The 20816-nt window shown below is 38.3% G+C and overlaps 1 protein-coding gene across 1 annotated transcript in view; it reads left to right on the top strand.

The window, feature by feature from the left end:
* Positions 1-20816, top strand: part of ZNF286A (zinc finger protein 286A) — a 78645-nt gene that overhangs the window by 51752 nt on the left and 6077 nt on the right. The window lies entirely within an intron of this gene.

Here is a 20816-nt window from a genome sequence, read left to right on the forward strand (position 1 = left end):
AAGGGTGTGCCCTTATGGTAATATATATAATATGTTATCTATGGATTACCTTGTAGTTCTAATTGATGCCCTCAAAAAAAAAAATCAGATGTTGTCATTGAATTGTTCTTTATATATTTTTTACAATGTAACTTGTTATTTTTTAACCTGTTAGTCCATAAACCAGATAATCTGCCCTTAGATTGAGTTGACTATACATAAAACGTGCATAATTCACTCTCTTCCCTACTCCCTGCCCCATTCACCCATAAACATTACTATAGTGTCAGAAAAGTTCACTTGTCTGAGGAATCAAAGGAGTGAAACCAGAGACCCCAGCATTGCTTGATCAAGGGCTGTTTATCTCCATTTCTGTTCTATTTTTTTCTATATGGGCTATATTCTTATAGCATTTCCAAGTTAGTGTGGTTCTAAGCATTTACAATCCCAAGGAGAATATTTCTAAGTAGTCCAGCAAAATCCTCAAGGCTATTTCTCAGCTTTGCTTGAAATCATGCTGATCAATCACTGAACCTTTTACTGCTCTGAATTGGGATCCTGTCATTGACCATGCCTGAGTCCCTGTAAAACCCTGAGTAGGGGCAGGTGAAGCCCATCCCACTCAAACAACTCACATTGCAATGAGGAAGGGCTGCTTCCTTAAAAAAAAATCCAAAGATGCTGAGAGGGGAAAACAAACATGTCAAATGCAATTGAATAGCAAACTTTAGCATGAATAAGTCTATACAGTCTACTGCTCCCAATCTGTCTCCCCAAAAGAATTGTTTTCCAAAGATGACTGACACACTGTTAGAAAAAGGCCTAAATCTAAGAAAACACAACATTGACTTCATAGGATTTCAGTGAGGGTTGCATATGTGAAAATGCTTTGTAAGCTATAAACATGTTGCAGAGTCATATTATTAGGATGATAATTATATATAATAAGCATGTACTTCTCATCAGAATGCCAATTCTGAGTGGTAACTTGTGCCATCATGGCAGGGAGTCTTTGCTCAATAGTTATATTCCCAAGGTGATACAGAGCAGCCCCATCTTAAGTGTTCCTTTTGCCATAGCAAAAACATGGCTATTTTATGTAAAGTTGACTCAATTCCCACTCTTACGACCCACGCATCTTATATTGTAGTGATTTAAACTTCCTGGATTATCAAGGACTTTAATTTGTGAAAACAAACCCATTTAAAGCAAGCTTAGGGGATCCCAGGGTGGCTCAGCGGTTTGGCACCTGCCTTTGGCCCAGGGCATGATCCTGGAGACCCAAGATTGAGTCCCGCATCAGGCTCCCAGCATATAGCCTGCTTCTCCCTCTGCCTGTTTCTCTGCCTGCCTCTCTCTCTCTCTTTCATAAATGAATAAATTTTTTAAAATCTTAAAAAAAAAAAAAAGCAAGCTTAAACCAAAGGGCTACCATAATTTTAAAGAGTTTAAGAGTTAGACATGGCTTCATATATGACTGCATTCAGGTGTTCAAAGGTGTCATCAGATCTGGTTCTGGCTATCTTAGCTCTTTTTCTCCAGATTGGTTTTATTCCTAGACAGGCAGAATGGCAGAGATGGCCACTGCAGCTTTTGACTTGAGTTACCCTGACAGCTAATTGATTCAAAAGACTATTTATTGTCTGCGGTTCCATTAAAAGTTGCAGGGTAGATTCTGATTGAATGGCTTGGATCACATACCCATCGAGCTAATCACTATGGCTAGGGGTTTCCCACAAGAATTGTTACCAGAGGGGGAGAAGGGAAAGTGTACTGAGCAGAAAAAACAAACAAACAAAAAAACCCCAGCTATCTCAGGATCTAGGCCTCCGCAGTCCAGAACAGAGATTTAACTTACTAATAGAGTACAGAATGAGGGCTGAGGATCTCTGGGTGGCTCAGTGGTTTAGTGTCTGCCTTAGGCCCAGGGCATGATCCTGGAGTCCTGGGATCCAGTCCCACATCAGGCTCCCTGCATGGAGCCTGCTTCTTCCTCTGCCTGTGTTTCTGTCTCTCTCTCTCTGTGTGTCTCTCATGAATGAATGAATGAATGAATAAATAAATAAATAAATATCTTTACAAATAATAATAATGAGGGCTTTCTGCCTTCTATAGCCCTGCAAGGAGGAAGATCAAGAAAATAAGTAGTTTAAACATGGATTACCCGACTTGTTTGTCCCTCTTCATGAATTGAGGTTTCCCTCAGATTAATGGCAACTCAGAAGGGTTGACAAACTTAGCTTTTAATTTCCAGGGATCTTACTTCAAAGGACCTCATGTGCATGTGGACATAAACACCAAGATAGATTTTTAATGCTCATATGGAAAAGGGCAGATTTTTTTTTTTTTTTATGATAGTCACACAGAGAGAGAGAGAGGCAGAGACACAGACAGAGGGAGAAGCAGGCTCCATGCACCGGGAACCTGACGTGGGATTTGATCCCGGGTCTCCAGGATTGCACCCTGGGCCAAAGGCAGGCGCTAAACCGCTGCGCCACCCAGGGATCCCGGAAAAGGGCAGATTTAAGTGGATTTTAGCACCCTGGTTTCTAAGTCTTTAATTATATCTCCTTTTACATTTAGAGCCATGTATGTGTAACAACTTAGCATGAGTCCCATTCAGTCATATGTGATGGTCATAATTGATGGAGAGGGAAATCATTTTTTTAAAGATTTTATTTATTCATGAGAGACACACAGAGACACAGAGACACAGGCAGAAGGAGAAGCAGGCTCCCTGGAGCCTGATGTGGAACTCGATCCCAGGACCCCAGGATCACAACCTGAGCCAAAGGCAACCCCTAAGCCACCCAGGCACCCTGGAGAGGGAAATATCCTGAGGTTTACTTGATGGTGGGGGAGTCTGACTACAGCTACTCCCAGATACCCTAAAGTAGTAGGAGTGCTAAGAAGAGGAAGGTTGTATGTGATATGGTCCACCTGAATTGAGATCAGAGAAAGGTCTCCTATATTTTCTCCATCATGTAATTGGATTGTGAGTTTAGCAAACCATGACTATATCGTTATCTGTTTTGGCCTTCTCCCTACAACATCAATTCTTGATGATTGCCTGTGTGACCTATTTGTTTTGGGCTGGCAAGAACCTTCTCCTCATCATAATCTGATGAAGTGGCCACCATCTCAAACACTGCTTTTGCCATGCTAGAAGGAGAGGAGGAATGTAAAGGGTCTTGCACTGATGCACTTCATTTCCACTCACAATTTTATTCCCCCAAGCATGTCATGTGTCCCTATCCAACCTCAAGTGAGGACCAGGAATAATCATCTCCTTTGCAGCTCTTTGCAGGAAAGGAAACTTGCTCTCCTGCTCTCCACACATTGTAGAACTAGAAGGTGGTATAGCAACCCTGCATTTTTTAGGCCTTCCTCATCACCCCTCATATATAAACACCTTCTCCAAGCCTCTGACTATACCACTTCTTCCCCCCTCTTTGCTACCATCACGTCCTGACTCCCTGCTCACTTCTCCATACTCATTGAGCCTTTTGGTCTCCTATTTTTTGCAATTCCTCTCAATATCTACACCCAGGATTATTCAGCAAGTACTTCTGAGTGACTACACTATGTTCTGGGCACTATGTGTTAGGTATGTGCTAGGTGCCAAGGGATAAAATTGAGTCAGATGCAGACTCTGCTCTTAGAGACTTAGCCAAGTCAATAAGCAATCACAATACGGTGTGATAAGAGCTGTTATACAGGTGAATAAGAGACCATAGAAGTAAAAGGACACCCAACCCAGCCTTTCTTGGTCAGAGAAGTTAGCATCCAAAACACCAGGAAGATGCCATCATAGCTGAGTCCCCAAAAAAGGGAATTACATGGTGAAGAAGATAGGTGGGAAGGGGTGATATTGTAGACAGACGAAGCCATGTCGGAGGTGGAGGGTGATGTATTTCAGGAACTATGTTTGGTTTAGCTAATTATGCCTAGAGCTTAGAGAATAAAAGCAACACTGATAACTGAGGATGTAACGATCTCAGATCTTGAAGGGTCTTGTAAGTTAATCTGGAGTTAATTCTGGAAAGTATGGATATGGAAGGGAGGGATCAAAAATTTATTGACCTCATTAATGAGGGAACTACCAGGTTAATAAGGCTGATTCAAAGATGGTTACCAGAGATTGTGTATATATAGTCAATGAGGGAAAACATGTTGGGATTAGCTTGCTAAACTAGATACAAACCTGGCTAATGTCCTACAGGGCGATAAAACCACAAACTTTGGAGCTTTCTTTTCTACCAAACATAAATCATTTGCGATTTATCACAGTTTTTTGGTTTTTAACCAAAAAAAAAAAAAAAAAAAAAGGCTCCAGAGTTTGGCCCTACTGAATATTAAATAGTAAGTTAAACAAAGTTATATTCCCCCAAAGTGTCAGATAACCTTTAAGTGGACTTTTAAATTAAAGTTCCAATTTGATGTTCAAAGTATATGGAATTGAACACCAATGTTGAATTTTTCATAATCTTAAACATGTGGAAGTAATGTAACTGAGCAGATAAGGAAAACTAGAAGTTTAGATCAACTAAGCCCTCTATGAGAAGGCAAACCCAAGTATTACATTATGATTTATGATAATAAATATATATATTTAAACTTTGTCCTCATTTCTGGCAGAGTTCCTAAAACCCTTGACATTTCCTAAGTGATAAGACTGGTGATTTTCTGTGGTGTTAATGAGATGACTTTTGGACATTACCTAAGGATGGGGGCTAGATGCTAGGAGAAATATCCTTGTGGTTAGGGACTTGAAACTGTCAGCCCCACCTCCCTGACCTTGGGGGAAGCGGACAATGGCTAGAGACAACTGGCCATTGAATCAGTCATCAATGGCCAAAAATCTAAGCAATCAAGACTATGTTAGCAAAGCCTCCATAAAAACTCAAACCCAGGTTGGTGACAATGTGGAGTTTTGGGGAAAGTGGTGTGCCTGCAGGGGAAGAAGGGAGGCTCTATGCTCCTTCCCTACCCCTTGCCCTCTACATCTCTTCCATTTGGCAGTACTTGAGTTATATCCTTCTATAATAAACTGGTGACCTAATAAGTGAAATGTCTCTGAGTTCTGTGAGCTGCTCTAGCAAATTAGTTGAACCCAAGGGTGGGTCCATGGAACCTCCAGTCTATGGTGAATTAGTCTGAAGCACAGGTGACAACCTGGATTTATGACTGGCAACTGGAGTGGGGGGCAGTCTTATAGGACTGAGCCCTTAGCCTCTGGAATCTGAGGCTATCTCCAGGTAATTGCATCAGAATTAAGTTAAATAAGAGAACACCCACCTGGTGTCTGAGAATTTCTTGGATATATATGGAAAAATCCCATATATATGGGATTGGTGATCAGAAACATGCTAAATCTTACAAAATAGAGAATGCATGCCTACAGTATATTCTAAATTAACAAAACTTAGGAAGAAACTTATGGCTCTTTTTAAACCAAAATCATCAAGCCAGTCTTATTTGTTTACAGAACCACCTTGATTATGGGCACTTGGGTTCTTATGTAAAAATCTCTCTATACTAGTGTTTCTATGAGAAGTTTTATTTTTGTTTTCCCAAAAAGGCTACATTCAGAGAATTAGAAGTTAGTCTCTTAGAGTCCTAGAGTTTCCTTATATTAATTTTTAAAACTCCTACTACTCTCTATAAATTAATCAGAACTCCTTTACCTTAAGTTTTTATAACCTAATTTATTAATCCCTTCCAATTGTAGAGAAATATGTGAAAAACATACAGTAAGATAAAGGTCAGTGTGTCTCATTTACAGATATAGATACACAGATAGATTTCAGCTTCATTTCACCAACATTAATCACAAGTCAGAAGCTTACCTGTGCAGGTCTCATAGGACTGGTCTCCTTTTTGGTGGATAGGAGACATTTTCTGGAGTTGTATGAAGTCACATAAAAACAAAGCAGAGTTTCTGTCTTCTCCCACACATCAGAGAATAGATTCATCCCCCATCACCTGCCCAAGAGATCTGATCTGAGGAATTTTCTAAAGCAGAAAAAAAACCTAGGGGTATAATGGAAGATTTATATAATGCTGTCAAAAGTTCACTGTGGAAAAGTCCTAGGAACATGAAGACTTGTCAAAAAGGTAGCTAGATAACAAGAGGTATCGTCTGATGTCAAGTTGACTTTTTTTTTTTTTTACAAAATAATTCAAACAGGAAAAGCAGCTTCAGATCGAAGTTTATTTTACTACAGAGCTTTCAGGAAAGAGTCCACATATGAACGCACATGAAATGAAGATCACAAAGAATTCTGATTTAATCATCCATATGAAAAATTACTCCAGAAAGATAGTTTTATTTTAATTAATGTTAAAGAACCACAGACCATAACTAACATTTTATTTTATTTTATTTTATTTTTAACATTTTATTTTATATAAAAACATTTGCACTATAGAGAAATGTGACAGTTAATTTTATGTGTCAACTTTCTGGGCCATGGGGTGTCCAGACTTTTGGTCAAACATTATTCTGGGTGTGTCTGAGAGGATATTTCTGGATGAGATGAATACTTGAATCTTCAGAGTGAGTAAAGGAGACTTGAATCTAGAGTGAGTAAAGGAGACTGCCCTCTCTAAAGTAGATGGGCTCCATTCTATCCATTGAAGATGTGAACTGAATAAAAAAGCTGAGTAGGAGGGAACTCCTTCTGCCTGACTGTTGAGCCAGAACATTGGTCTTTTCTGGCCTTCAAACTTGGACAGAAATATCAGCTCTCCCAGGTCTCAAGCCTGCCAATTTTCAGATGGGAACTTAAACCATTGGCTCTCCTGGTTCTTAAGCATTCAGACCCAGACTGGGACTCTAGCTTGCCAATTATAGATCTTGGGACTTTTCAGCTTCCATAGTTGTATGAGCCAATTTTTAAAATAATCAATGAATGGACTTCCTTCTCTCTCTCTATTCCTTTTTTAAAAATAGATTTTTAAATAATTTCTACACCCATCATGGGGCTCAAACTCACAACCTGGAGATCAAGAGTCACATGCTCTACTGACTGAGCCATCTAGGTGCCCATTTCTCTGCATTCTCACTGGAGCTATTTCACATCCTGTTGGCTCTGCTTCTCTGGAGAACCCTAATATAGAAACTGCACAGATGACATAGATTTTTTTTCTATGTATAAAGTAAGAAAACAGTTGATTTATAAGAAAACAGTGAAGAAAATGGATAAAAATTTAATAAATGTGGAAAACTTCTCTGGGACTCCAGAACCCTAGCCTAGAAGCAACTGTAGGCTATCTCAGAATGCAGCATATTATTCACAATCATCTAGTAGGTACATCCATATAAAAACAAGTTTCCTGGGGCAGCCCGGGTGGCTCAGCAGTTTAGCACTGCCTTCAGCCCAGGGCGTGATCCTGGAAACCTGGGATCGAGTCCCCACGTCGGGCTCCCTGCATGGAGCCTGCTTCTCCCTCTGCCTGTGTCTGTCTCTCCCTCTCTCTATCATGAATAAAAAAATAAAATCTTAAAAGAAAAAAAAAGTTTCCTCCAACCCCACAGAAGCCAGTAGCATTGCCTGAAATGAATAAAATGGGGTAGCCTGTGTGACAAAAGAAGACAGTAAGTTCAATTTGGGACAGGTTCAGTTTGAGGTGTTTAGATGGGCCCTGGGCAGGTTAGGTAATCTCTCTGTACTACTTCGTCTGAAAAATGGGATAATAACATAAATACTTGATAGGTCATTGTGAAAATTCAATGAATTAGTGTGTGCAAACTATAACTGTGCAGTGCATAATAAATTCTACACATGTTAATCATTATGATGTGTCGGGAAGCCTGGGTGGCAGTGGTTGAGCGTCTGCCTTCCGCTCAGGGCATGATCCCAGGATCACTTCTGGGATCCAGTACTGCACCGGGCTTGCCCCACAAGGAGCCTGCTTCTCCCTCTGCCTGTGTCTGCCTCTCTCTGTGTCTCTCATGAATAAATAAAATCTTTTTAAAAAATCATTATGATGGGTCTAGAACTCTAGTTTGAACTATAGATAGCAATACAGCAGTTGTCTACATGTTAATGACTACTGATGATATGCAAGGAACAGAGCAAAAGAGAACGCCAGGAGGAGTGGATCCAAAAGAGGACACGAGCTACCAGGGAGGCAGATGGAGAACCTGCAGCCCCCAGGCTGGAAAACAGTCTAGAGAGAGACTGCCTTCTCCTGCTTAAGGGGAGCAGCTTCAAAGAACCTGAATGTCCCCAACTTAACCAAGGGGCTGGAAAATACTTTTCTAAGTATTGAGAACAGAACTGCTGCAGCGCCAGCAGGAATACGTGGCCCAACAGCCAAGAAAGGAAGTCCCATGTTAGAGCACGGGATGCAGACAGGGCTTTCACTCCAGGATCTACAGGAAGGACGAGCTAAGGTCTGGCCACCATGTGCCACCACTGCCAGGGATCAAAGGCTTTACCTACGTTACAAAGGCTCTTGAAGTCTGTGTTGGTTTCCTCGGCGCCTGCCACCTTCAGGGACATCCGACGCCACACGCGCTGGGAGCCCAGAGGGCCAGAAGCGCCTCACCGACGCCGGAAGTAGAACCAAGCCCCGCGCGCAGGCGGGAGCGCGGTACTGCGCACGCGCACTGGGCACCCCTAGCCCCCCCCCCCCCCCCCCCCCCCCCCGCCAGCGCCATTGTGACGAAAGTGGCGCCAAGTTCTGTGGATCCCGTTGGTTCCCTGGGAGCCGGATTGCCGTTTCCCGCCACCCTGCCTCTCCTGGGGCTGGACAAGCCTCTTGCCCTGGATTGGCCGGCCACTGACCAGCGGGGCCGAGGCGCTAGAGCGGAAGTATAGGTGACTACCGTCGGGAGCACCCGGAGCTCGGCGACTTCAAGGCTGGGGTGGGAGCCTAGTACCCAGAAGGCCTTGCGGGTCAGCCCCTGTGTGTATGGACGTTCACCCCCAGGTACCCGGGGCCCCCCTAGACCCAGAAGGAGGAGGAGGCTGATAGGGGAATCTCGTGGGGTCCCCTAAAGTGCAGAGGGCGGTGCGAGTGGTTGCCCTTCGAGTGTCCCATGTCCAGACATGTGCTACCTAACAGGTGGTATTCTCTCTGGCGCGAATCAAGTCACCTTTCTTTTCTTTTCTTTCTTTCTTTCTTTTTCTTTCTTTCTTTCTTTCTTTCTTTCTTTCTTTCTTTCTTTCTTTCTTTCTTTCTTCTTTCTTTCTTTCTCTCTCTTTTCCTTCCTTCCTTCCTTCCTTCCTTCCTTCCTTCCTTCCTTCCTTCCTTCCTTCCTTCCTTCCTTCCTTCCTTCCATTTTATTTATTTATTCATGAGAGACACAAAGAGAGAGAGGCAGAGACACAGGCAGAGGGAGAAGCAGGCTCCAGGCAGGGAGCCCGACGTGGGACTGGATCCCGGGTCTCCAGGATCACACCATGAGCTGAAGGCGGCGCTAAACCGCCGAGCCCCGCCCCGGGCTGCCCCTCGAGTCACTTTTCTATAAACTCATTTTAATGCAGAGTCAGGCTTCAGATAATCCCTTTTAGTTTAGCTTTTTTTTTTTTTTTTAAGTTTTTATTCATGAGAGAGAGACATAGGCAGAAAGAGAAGCAGGCTCCCTCTGAGGAGTCCGATGTGAGACTCGATTCCAGGTCCTCCGGATTACGACCTGAGTGGAAGGCAGAGGCTCAACCGGTGAGCCACCAACATGTCCCCAGACAATCGCCTTTAAATCTCTGTACCTGGGCATATTTATGATTGCATATATTGGGTGTTGCTGCATTGGGCTGTGGCCATGAAGATGACACAAGGAATAATCTCTTGTATTTTAGATAGCAATTCAGGTTTATGCATCACCTGATCTTGGTCATCTTGTTTTGTGAGATCAAGACTTATAAAGTTACAACACCCTAAAATATCCTGGGAAAAGAATCTGACACAGGAGCAAGAAGTAGCTGGTCATTTAGCTGGTGATTGGCAGAGGACTCTTCCCGTTAAGAGGGAGAAAGAAAAACAGAATCATTTGCCCGGTTTAAAATAAGTTAACCAAAACCCCAAAACTGAAGGAAGTTAGTTGCCCAAATCCCTTTACCAGGCATCAGCACACACATTCAAGTCACTGACTGAATCACTGAGTCAAAAGCATAAGGCTTTAAACATATAAGTATTTACCACCAAATTGTCTTTACAGTTGTTATACCCTTATATGTTTTCTTTTTCTTTACTATTTGTCTAGACTCACCAGCCATATTTTTTCCTTTTTTTTTTTTTAAGATTTTATTCATGAGAGACACAGAGAGAGGCAGAGACATAGGCAGAGGGAGTAGCAGGCTCCCTGTGGGCAGCTCCATGCTGGACTTGATCCCAGGATCCTGCTGGGGATCACAATCTGAACCAAAGGCAGATGTTCAACCACTGAGCACCCAGGTACCCCCTCACTGGCAATACTTCCCCACATCCTGTCACATCTGGTATTGTTAGAACTTTTTATTATATCACTTTCTTAAATTAATGAATGAAATTGGTTAATGAAATTGATTTTTCACTGATGATTGCTGATACTACCTTTTCATGTTTATTGAGCATTGCATTTCCTGTTGTGAAATTTTGTATTTTTTTGCCCACTTTTCTTTAATCATTGTATTTTATACAAGATAAAAATAAAATATAAATCAGTTTTCAATTGAAACAAAACCACAGGCTTCACAGGTAAATCTAAAGACTTCTTTGATCACCACCCTTAATATAATTTCCTTATCTTCCTCTGTGGAACTACTGTTGTCACTAGAGTATATATTTTTAGAATTTTCCAAAATAGTTTCACAGCCTGAACCTTAGCACCGAGAAAAGACAACTAGAAATTAGCCTTATGATATGCAGTAGGAAGTACACAGCATCATCTAAGAATTCTGGCTAAAAACTTGATCCTAAATATAATTAGGCCTCTCTAGATTCAATTAGCAGTTTACAGGAAATCCTGGAGGATAACAGCACAATGTAAACAGTAGGAAAAAAAAATAAATAAATAAAAAAATAAACAGTAGGAAAAAGCAAAATTAGCCATATCAGAATGTGAGATATTCTTTTTTTTTTTTTAAGATTTATTTATTTAATCATGAGAGACAGAGAGGCAGAGACACAGGCAGAGGGAGAAGCAGGCTCCCTGCAGGGAGCCCAATGTGGGACTCCATCCTGGATCCTGAGATCACACCCTGAGCTGAAGGCCCACGCTCAACCATTGAGTCACCCATGTGTCCCATAATGTGGGATATTCTACAGTAAAATGACACTCTCTCCAATAAATGATTGTCAAGGAGGGAAAAAAAGAAGAGATTATTACAGAATAAATGAGGCTTAAGAGACATAAAAAAATGAAACTCTGTGTGAACCTGGTTTGGATTTAAATAACCAACTGTAAAAGATAGCTTTGAGATAATCAGGAAGAGATATTAAAACACTAATTAAGAGAATTAGGAGTTGTTGATTTTGTTAGATGTGATAATGGCATGGTAATTACATTGAAGTTTTTACATCTTTATAATTTAAAGATTCATTCTCAAGTATTTACAAGTGATACAATGTCTTATAAAAGTAATGGGAAAAGGATAAATAAAACAAAATTGGCAAAATGTTATTGATGATGGGTACATGGAGGTTCATTTGATTATTCATTCAACTCTTGTATATCATTAAAATTTTCTATAACAAAGTATAAAAAATACTTTTACATATACTTACTCCAAAAACACATAATATTGCATATTGCATATAGATATATTTTTATAAAACAGTATTATACTGTGTCTAATTTGCAACTTTTTTATTTTCAAAAAACAAATTAAAAAAATTTTTTTAAGTAGGCTCCAAGATGAAGAGTCGCTTGTGTCACTGACTGAGCCAGACAGGAGTCTCTTAACTTGTTTTTTATTTTTAATATATTTTTGAGAATCACCCATGTCAACACATTTAATTTTAACATTTCTTTAGGTACAGTATGGTGTTTCACTATATGACTACACCATACTTTTATTTATTCATTCTCCTATTGACATACATTTAGTTTGTTTCCATTTTTAGCCTAGTACAAACAAACTAGCCTAGCCTAGTACAGTGAACACAGGATAGTGTTTCTACAGAGGTAGAAATGCAAATTAAAAGGATATACTAATAAATAAATAAATAAATGGATATACTTATGTTTGGTTTTAATAAATATTGCCAAATTTCTTGTAAAGTGACTATAACCAATTTACAAAATAAATAGCTACCTACTCCCTTTCTAAAAAAGTAAAAAAAATAAATCTGAGGTTACCAGACTTTGTAATTTTACCAGGTGATGATATCTTGTTTTAATTTTCATTATTGAATGTATTTTCAGACATTTATGGTTTTATTTCCTATTATGAGTTAGGATAGTTAAAAATAGCTCTTTTCCTTACTTCCCCTAAAATATAAAATGGTAGCTATAGATACCACTATCAACCAGCCAAAAAAAATTAAGAGTGGCAATGGTAATATGATATATCATAGAATTAAAGACATTATAGGCATATCTTGGAGATATGGGATGCTAAGTTTCAGACAACTTCAATAAAATGAATGTTCCAATTAAGTGAATCCAATTAATTTTTTGGTTTTTGAATACATACAAATTTATGCTTACACTATAGTCTATTAAGTGTGCAATAGCATTATGTCTAAAAAAGCAATGCAAATAGCCATCATCTAAGCTGTCAGCAAGTCCCTATCATTTTGCTGGTGGAGGGTCTTGCCTCAGTGCTGATGGCTGCTGACAAGTCAGGGTGGAGGTTGCTGAAGATTGGAGTGGCGAGGCAATTTCTTAAAATAAGACAACAATGAATTTGACAATATGGGTTGACTCTTCCTTTCACAATTTCATTTTGACATATAATACTATTTGATAGCATTTTACCCACTGTAGAACTTCTATCAGAAGTGGAATGGGGCACCTAGGTGGCTCACTCACCATCTGCCTTCAGCTCGGTCCTGGGATCAAGCTCTGCAACAGGCTCCCTTCTCAGTGAGGGGCCTGCTTCATGCTCTCCCTCTGCTGCTCCCTCCTTGTGCTCTCTCTCTATTAAATAAATAGGGGATCCCTGGGTGGCTCAGCAGTTTAGCGCCTGCCTTTGGTCCAGGGCGCATTCCTGGAGTCCCGGGATCAAGTCCCACGTCGGGCTTCCGGCATGGAGCCTGCTTCTCCCTCCTCCTGTGTCTCTGCCTCTCTCTCTCTCTTTCTCTCTCTATGTCTATCATAAATAAATAAATCTTTTAAAAAATCAAATAAATAAATAAATAAATAAATAAATAAAATCTTAAAAAAAAAAAGTGGACTCAATAAAATCTTAAAAAAAAAAAAAAGTGGACTCAATCATCTCCACCCTGCCACTGCTTTACCAGCTAAGTTCATGTAATATTCTAAATCTTTTGGTGTCCTCTCAACAATTTTCACAGCATCTTCATCAGGATATATTCCACCTCAGGAAACCACTTTCTTTGTTTATCCATAGGAAGCAAAGCCACTTCTCATCTGTTAAAGTTTTATCATGATCTCAGGGTTGTGAGATCAAGCCCTGAGTTGGCTTCCACACTGAGTCTAGAGCCTGCTTAAGATTCTCTCTCCCTCTGCCCCCCTCTTGCTCTCACTCTTGCTCACTCTCTTTCTCAAAATAAAATAAAATAATTTTATCATGAGATTGCAACAATTCACTGACATGTTTAGGCTCTACTTCTAATTCTAGTTCTCTTGCTGTTTCTACCACATCTTAAGTTACTTCCCCCACTGAAGCCCCTCAAAGTCATCCATATGGGTTGGAATCAACTTCTTCCAAACTCCTGTTCTTGTTGATATTTTGACCTCTTCCCATAAATGATGAATGTTCTTAATGGAATCTAGAATGGTGAATCTTTTCCAGAAGGTTTCCAATTTACTTTGCCCAGATCCATCAGAGCAATCACTATCTATAGCAGCTATAATCTTATAAAAGGTGAAATTACTCCTTGATCCATGGGCTGCAGAATGGATGTTGTGTTAGCAGGCCTGGAAACAACATAAATCTCACTGTACATCTCCATCAGAACTCGGGTGACCAGATGCATTGTCAGTGAGCAGTAATATTTTGAAAGATATCTTTTTTTCTGAGCAGTAGGTCTTCAACAGTGGGCTTAAAATATTCATTCAATAAACTATGTTGTGTGAATGTGACTAGATCACCCTTTTTTTTTAGATCACCCTTCTTTTAAATGATTGTATATTGCATCATGTTTGTACCATAATTTATTCATCTATTCCCCTTTTGATGGCAGACTTCCTTGCTTTTACATACCATGCTACAGCAAAAATTCTTCCACAAATATTTTACAAACTTGTATTAATGTGATATAGATCATAAGATTTTTCACATTAAAGATTTTGATAGATTCTTCAAAATTGCCTTTTGGAAGATTCTCATCGATAGTGATTAAGAATGAAAATAGCAGTTAACAGTACGTGTAAATATCAACATTAAATGCTGTCAAGCTTTATCATTTTTGCCAGACATATATTAATAAGAAAAAGTATCACATTGTGGGATTTATTTTTGGGGATCAATGACGTAAAGATCTATTTTTCCAAGTGAGTAGCCAAATGCCTGTGCAATATTTTCTCAAAGAGTTATGTTTTCCTCAGTTATCTAAAATGCTGCCCTTATTATAAACCAAATTGATAAGATACCAGAAACATATTCTACTAGATACCTGCTAGTGCTTTAAATCTCTATTAATCAGGACAGTATGATCCTGGTGCACAAATGTATAAATAAATGAGTCAAACAGAATAAAGAATAAAGAAATAGTACCAGGTACATAGGTTTCTGATATTTTTCTTTTTGGAATGTTTCTGGACTATTCTAGCATACTGGCTTTACTAGAACTTTAGGTAACCCCCATCCAAGTACTAACCAGGCCCAACCCTGCTTAGCTTCCCAGATCAGACGAGATCGGGCACGTTCAGGGTGGTATGGCCATAGACACTAGAACTTTATAATCAACTTATCAAGTTTTAGAAAATATGCCATTATAATTGGAATTATATTGGAATTATATTATTTTAATCTATAGATTAATTTGGAGATGATTGATATACATTAAGTCTGCCCATTTGGAAACATGGTATGGGTTTCCATTTTTCAAGTTTTAATGTCCTTTTTTTTTCCAATTAAAAGGTCTCATATTTTTTACTGAACCAACCTACTGGTGTAGAAGCTTAGTAACAGAAAAATCATTTCCCTGATAAAACAAGTCTAAGTAAGGATGTTTACAGTGATAGTACAGGAGCACATGACCTTCATGCAACATAAATATGCGTGCCTTCTTATATGCCATTCTTTTAGACCCAAGTTGGTTCTTCTCTAGTGCCTCCTCTTGGAATTGTATCTGATTTTATCACCAGTTTTCATCTGAATCCACTGTGGAATGGGACCATCCTGCTTTTATTCCTTGGCTGGGAATCACTTGATCGTAAAAGCCATGTGAGAAAACATGACAAGGAACAGTCAACCATACTTACCATGATGGCAGAGAAAAGGAAAGAGAGCTCAAGTTTTTAATGTCCTTTTTAAAAAGTATTGTAACTTTCTACCTATAAATCTTAAGATTTTTGCTATGTTTTAGTATAGTCTTTGTACCTGTAGAAATTGGATCTTTCTAAAAGTTCATTTTGAGAATGGCTATTGATATTATAAATCACTAATTTTATATATATGTCCTACTGCTTTCCTGGGTCCCAGGAGTAGTCATTGCTATTGGGCTGCCACTACATCTAGGCCTATTCAGGCAGAGCTATAAAGTAGCTATATTTTTTAGTTTTTTAAATTCCAGTATAATTAACATACTGTACTATATTAGTTTCAGGTGTACAATATAGTGACTCAACAAGTCTATTCATTACTAAGTGCTCATCAAGATAAATGTCCTCCTAATTCCCTTCACCTGTTTGACCTCTCCTCTGATAACCACCATTATGTTCTCTCTAATTTAGAGTCTGGTGTTTTTGTCTTTTTTTTCTTTGTTTTGTTTCCTAAATTCCTCAGATGAGTGGAATTATATGGTATTTGTCTTTTGCCAACTGACTTATTTCACTTAGCATAATGGTCTCTAGATACAGCCTGTTACTAATAACAAGATTTCATTCTTGTATGGCTGAATAATATTCCATTGTATATATGTACCACATATTTATCCATTCATCTGTTGATGGGACACGGGTTGCCTCCATAATTTGGCTATTGTAAATAATACTACAGTAAACCTAAGAGTGTATATATCTTTTCAAATTAGTGTTTTCATTTTTTTCAGTAAGTACCTAGCAGTGGAATTACTGGATCATATGGTAATTCTGTTTTTAATTTTTTGAGGAACTTCCATAATGTTTTCCGCAGTGGCCACACGAGTTTGCATTCCTACCAACAGTGCAAGAGAGTTCCTTTTTCTCCACATCCTCACCAACCCTTGTTGTTTCTTGTGATTTTGATTTTAGCCATTTTGACAGGTTTGAGGTGATACCTCATTGTGGTTTTGATTTGCATTTCCCTGATGATTAGTGATGTTGAACATTTTTTCATGTGTCTATTGGCCATTTGAATGTCTTTTTTGGAGAAATGTCTGCTCATGTCTTCTGCCCATTTTTAGTAGGGTTATGTGGGTTTTTTTGGGTGTTGTTATCAGTTCTTTATATATTTTGGATACTAACTCCTTATTAGACACATCATTTGCAAATATCTTCTCCCATTCAGTAGATTTTCTTTTGGTTTTGTCAATTATTTCCTTTGCTATGCAGAAGCTTTTTATTTTGATGTAGTCTTAATAGTTTAGTTTTGGTTTTGTTTCCCTTACCTTAGGAGATCTATCTTTAAAAATGTTACTATGGCTGATGTCAGAGAAATTATTGCCTATGCTGTCTTCTAGGATTTTTATGATTTCAGGTCTCACATTTAAGTCTTTAATCCTTTTTTAGTTTGTTTTTGTATATGGTGAAAGAAAGAGGTCCAGTTTCATTCTTTTGCACTAGCTGTCCAGTTTCCCCAACACTATTTGGTGAAGGCTCTTTTTCCCATTGCATATTCTTGCCTCCTTTGTCAAAGATGAATTGGCCATATTTTTGTGGGTTTACTCCTGGGCTTCCTACTCTGTTCCATTGTTCTATGTGTCTATTTTTGTGCCAACTGTTTTGATCACTACAGTTTTGTAGTATATCTTGAAATCTGGGATTGTGACACTTCCAGTTTTGTTCTTTTTTGAGATTGCCATTCAGGATCTTTTGTGGTTCCATACAGATTTTAGGATGATTTGTTGTAGTTCTGTGAAAAATGCTGTTGGTATTTTGGTAGGGATTGCATGAGTCTGTAGATTGCTATGGGGATAGTATGGACATTTTAACAATATTTGTTCTCCCTCTCCATGAGCATGAAATATCCTTCCATTTCTTTGTGTGATCTTTATTTATTTTAAGATTTCATTTATTTATTCATTCACGAGAGACACAGATTGAGAGAGGCAGAGACACAGGCAGAAGGAGAAGCAGGCTCCATGCAAGGAGCCCGACATGGGACTGGATTCCGGGTCCCTGGGATCACACCCTGGACGGAAGGCGGTGCTAAACCGCTGAGCCACCTGGGCTGCCCTGTTTGTGTGATCTTTAATTTCCTCAATCAATGTTTCATAGTTTTCGGAGTACAGGTCTTTAACCTCCTTGGTTAAGTTTATCCCTAGATTTTGTGTGTGTGTGTGGTATAACTGAAAATGGGATTTTCTTAATTTCTCTTTCTGCTACTTCATTATTGGTGCAAAAAGTACAATGGATTTCTGTATATAGATTTTGTATCCTACAATTTTACTAAACTCATTTATCAGTTCTAATAATTTTTTGGTGGAATCTTTAGGGTTTTCTATATATAGTATACCATCTACAAATAGTGAAAGTTTTACTTCTTCTTTACCAATTTGGATACCTTTTATTTCTTCTTGTCTGATTTCTGTGACTAGGGCTTCTAGGACCATATTGAATAAAAGTGATAAGAGTGGACATCCTTGTCTTATTCCTGATCTTAGGGGAAATGCTCTATTTTTCACCAATGAGATGATGTTAGCTGTGGGTATTTTATACATGGCTTTGTTATGTTGAAGTATGTTTCCTCCAAACCTACTTTTTGAGGGATTTCATCATAAACAAACCTACTTTTTGTTTGTACTTGGTCAAATGCTTTTTCTGCATTTATCGAAATGATCATGTGGTTTTTATCCTTTCTCTTGCTGATGTGATGCATTCCACTGATTGATTTGTGAATACTGAACCACCTTTGCATCCTTAAATCCCAGTTGATCGTGGTGAATGATTTTTTAAATGTATTATTGGATTTAGTTTACTAATATTCTGTTGAGGATTTTTGCATCAGACATATCAGCATGAAGTTCTTTTTGCAATGTCTTTTCTGGTTTTAGTATCAGGGTAATGCTGGCCTCAAAATATGGATTTGGAAGTTTTCCTTCCTCTTCTATTTTTTTGAAATACTTTGGGAACAATAAGTATTAACTCATCTGTAAATGCTTGGTACAATTCACCTGTGAAGCCATTGGTCCTGGTCTTTTGGTTGTTGGGAGTTTTAAAATTACTGATTCAATTTCATTACTGATAGTTCAAATTTTCTATTCCTGATTCATTTTAGAAGGTTATATGTTTTTAGGAATTTCTCTCTTCTAGGGTGTCAAATTTGCTGGCATATAGTTTTTCATAATATGCTCTTATAACCATTTATATTTCTGTTTTGGTTATTTCTCCACTTTCATTTCTGATTTTGTTTGAGTACCTCTCCCCCTTTTTTGATGAGTCTGGCTAAACATTTTTCAATTTTGTTGATATTTTCAAAGAACCAGCTCCTGGTTTCAAAGATCCATTCTATTGTTCTTTTAGTTACTATTTTATTTCTTTCTGTTCTAATCTTTATTAATTTCCTTCTTTCTACTGGTTTTGGGTTTTGTTTGTTCTTCTGTTTCTAATTCCTTTAATCTATAATGCTAGGTTGTTTATGTGAGATGCTTCATGCTTTTTTATTTTTTAAAAGATTTTATTTATTTATTCATGAGAGACACAGAGAGACATAGGCAGAGGGAGAAGCAGGCTCCCTGTACAGAACCTGGTGTAGGACTCGATCCCAGAACCCTGGGATCATGACCTGAGCTAAAGGCAGACTCTGAACCATTGAGCCACCCAGGCACCCCTGCTTCTTGCTTCTTAATGTAGGCCTGTATTGCTATAAATTTCTGTCTTAGCACAGTTTTTGCTGCATCTTAAAGATTTTGGACCATTGTATTTTCATTTTCATTTGTGTCTGTGTATATTTTATTTACTCTTTGATTTCTTGGTTGGCCCTTTATTGTACAGTACCATGTTATTTAACCTCCATATGTTTATGTTCTTTCTAGATTTTTTTCTTGTGGTTTATTTCTAGTTTCACAGCATTATGGTCGGAAAACATGCATGGTATGACTTCAGTCTTTTTTACTTGTTGAGACATGTCTTGTGACCTAACATGATCTATTCTGGAGAATGTTCCATGTAAACTTGAAAAGAATGTGTATTCTGCTGTGTCATTCAAAGCTGTTGTTTCCTTTTGATTTTGATTTTGTTTTTTTTTTTTAAGATTTTATTATTTATTTATTCATGAGAGACAGAGAGAGAGAGAGAGAGAGAGAGGAAGAGATACAGGCAGAGGGAGAAACAAGCTCCATGCAGGGAACCTGACATGGAGGTCGATCCCAGGTCTCCAGGATCATGCCCTGGGCCAAAGGCGGTGCTAAACCACTGAGCCACCCAGGCTGCCCTGTTTGTCTTTTATGAAAGTTTTTGTTTTAAAGTCTATTTTGTCCAATATAAATATTGCTACTGTGGCTTTCTTTTCACATTCATTTGCACAATAAATCCTTTTCCATCCCTTTGCTTTCAATCTGCATGTGGCATTAAGCCTGAAAAGAAGGTAGCATGTAGCTAGGTCTGTTTTTTTTAATCCACTCTGTCATCCTGTGTCTTTTGATTGAAGCATTTAGTTCATTTACATTCAAAGTATTTATTGATAGGTATGTACATTTTATTACTTGTTACAGTTTTTTTCTGCAGTTCTCTGTTCCTTTCTTCTCTCATGGTTTGCTGGCTTTCATTTGTGAAATAGATTCCTTTCTTTTTATTTTTTGCGTATCTATTACCACTTTTTGATTTGTGGTTACCATTAGATTTATATATAACGTCTTATGCACATAGCAGTGTATATTAAATTGATGGTCATTTAAGTTTGATCTATACAATTGATTTATATAATATTAAAGTAGAAGAAAAATTAATTGGTGTACTGTTTAGAGATACATATACATTTGGTTAAACTATAAAACTATAAAGAAAAGCGAGGAAAAATTTAACAAAACATTTAGGACAGGTTTTACTTCTGCAAGGATAAAATCCAGGGAGGACACATGGGTGATTTTCAATGTACTGATAATGTTTTATTTTTTTAAGCTAGGTAGGCATACACTGTTGTTCAATTTATAGTGGTTTTTTATAGACATTCTTCTGTGTCTTATATATTTAACAAAATTTTAAACTAGTGAAGGAAGAAACTTATACTTTTCAATTTCAAATCATAAGCCAGTGACTAAATGTTACTTGAAGGGAGATTTTTATTCAGATTATAAACATTTATGCTAATCATGAAAAGCTTCTGAGAATGATGTAGGCTGTCTTTAAAAATAACAAGTTTTACTCCTTGGAGCAGTTTAGGTGGAGATTAGGTGACTACTTGCTGAGGATATTCAAA

The sequence above is a fragment of the Canis lupus genome, chromosome 5, assembly GCF_003254725.2.
Source record: "Canis lupus dingo isolate Sandy chromosome 5, ASM325472v2, whole genome shotgun sequence".
Taxonomy (NCBI): Eukaryota; Metazoa; Chordata; class Mammalia; order Carnivora; family Canidae; genus Canis; species Canis lupus.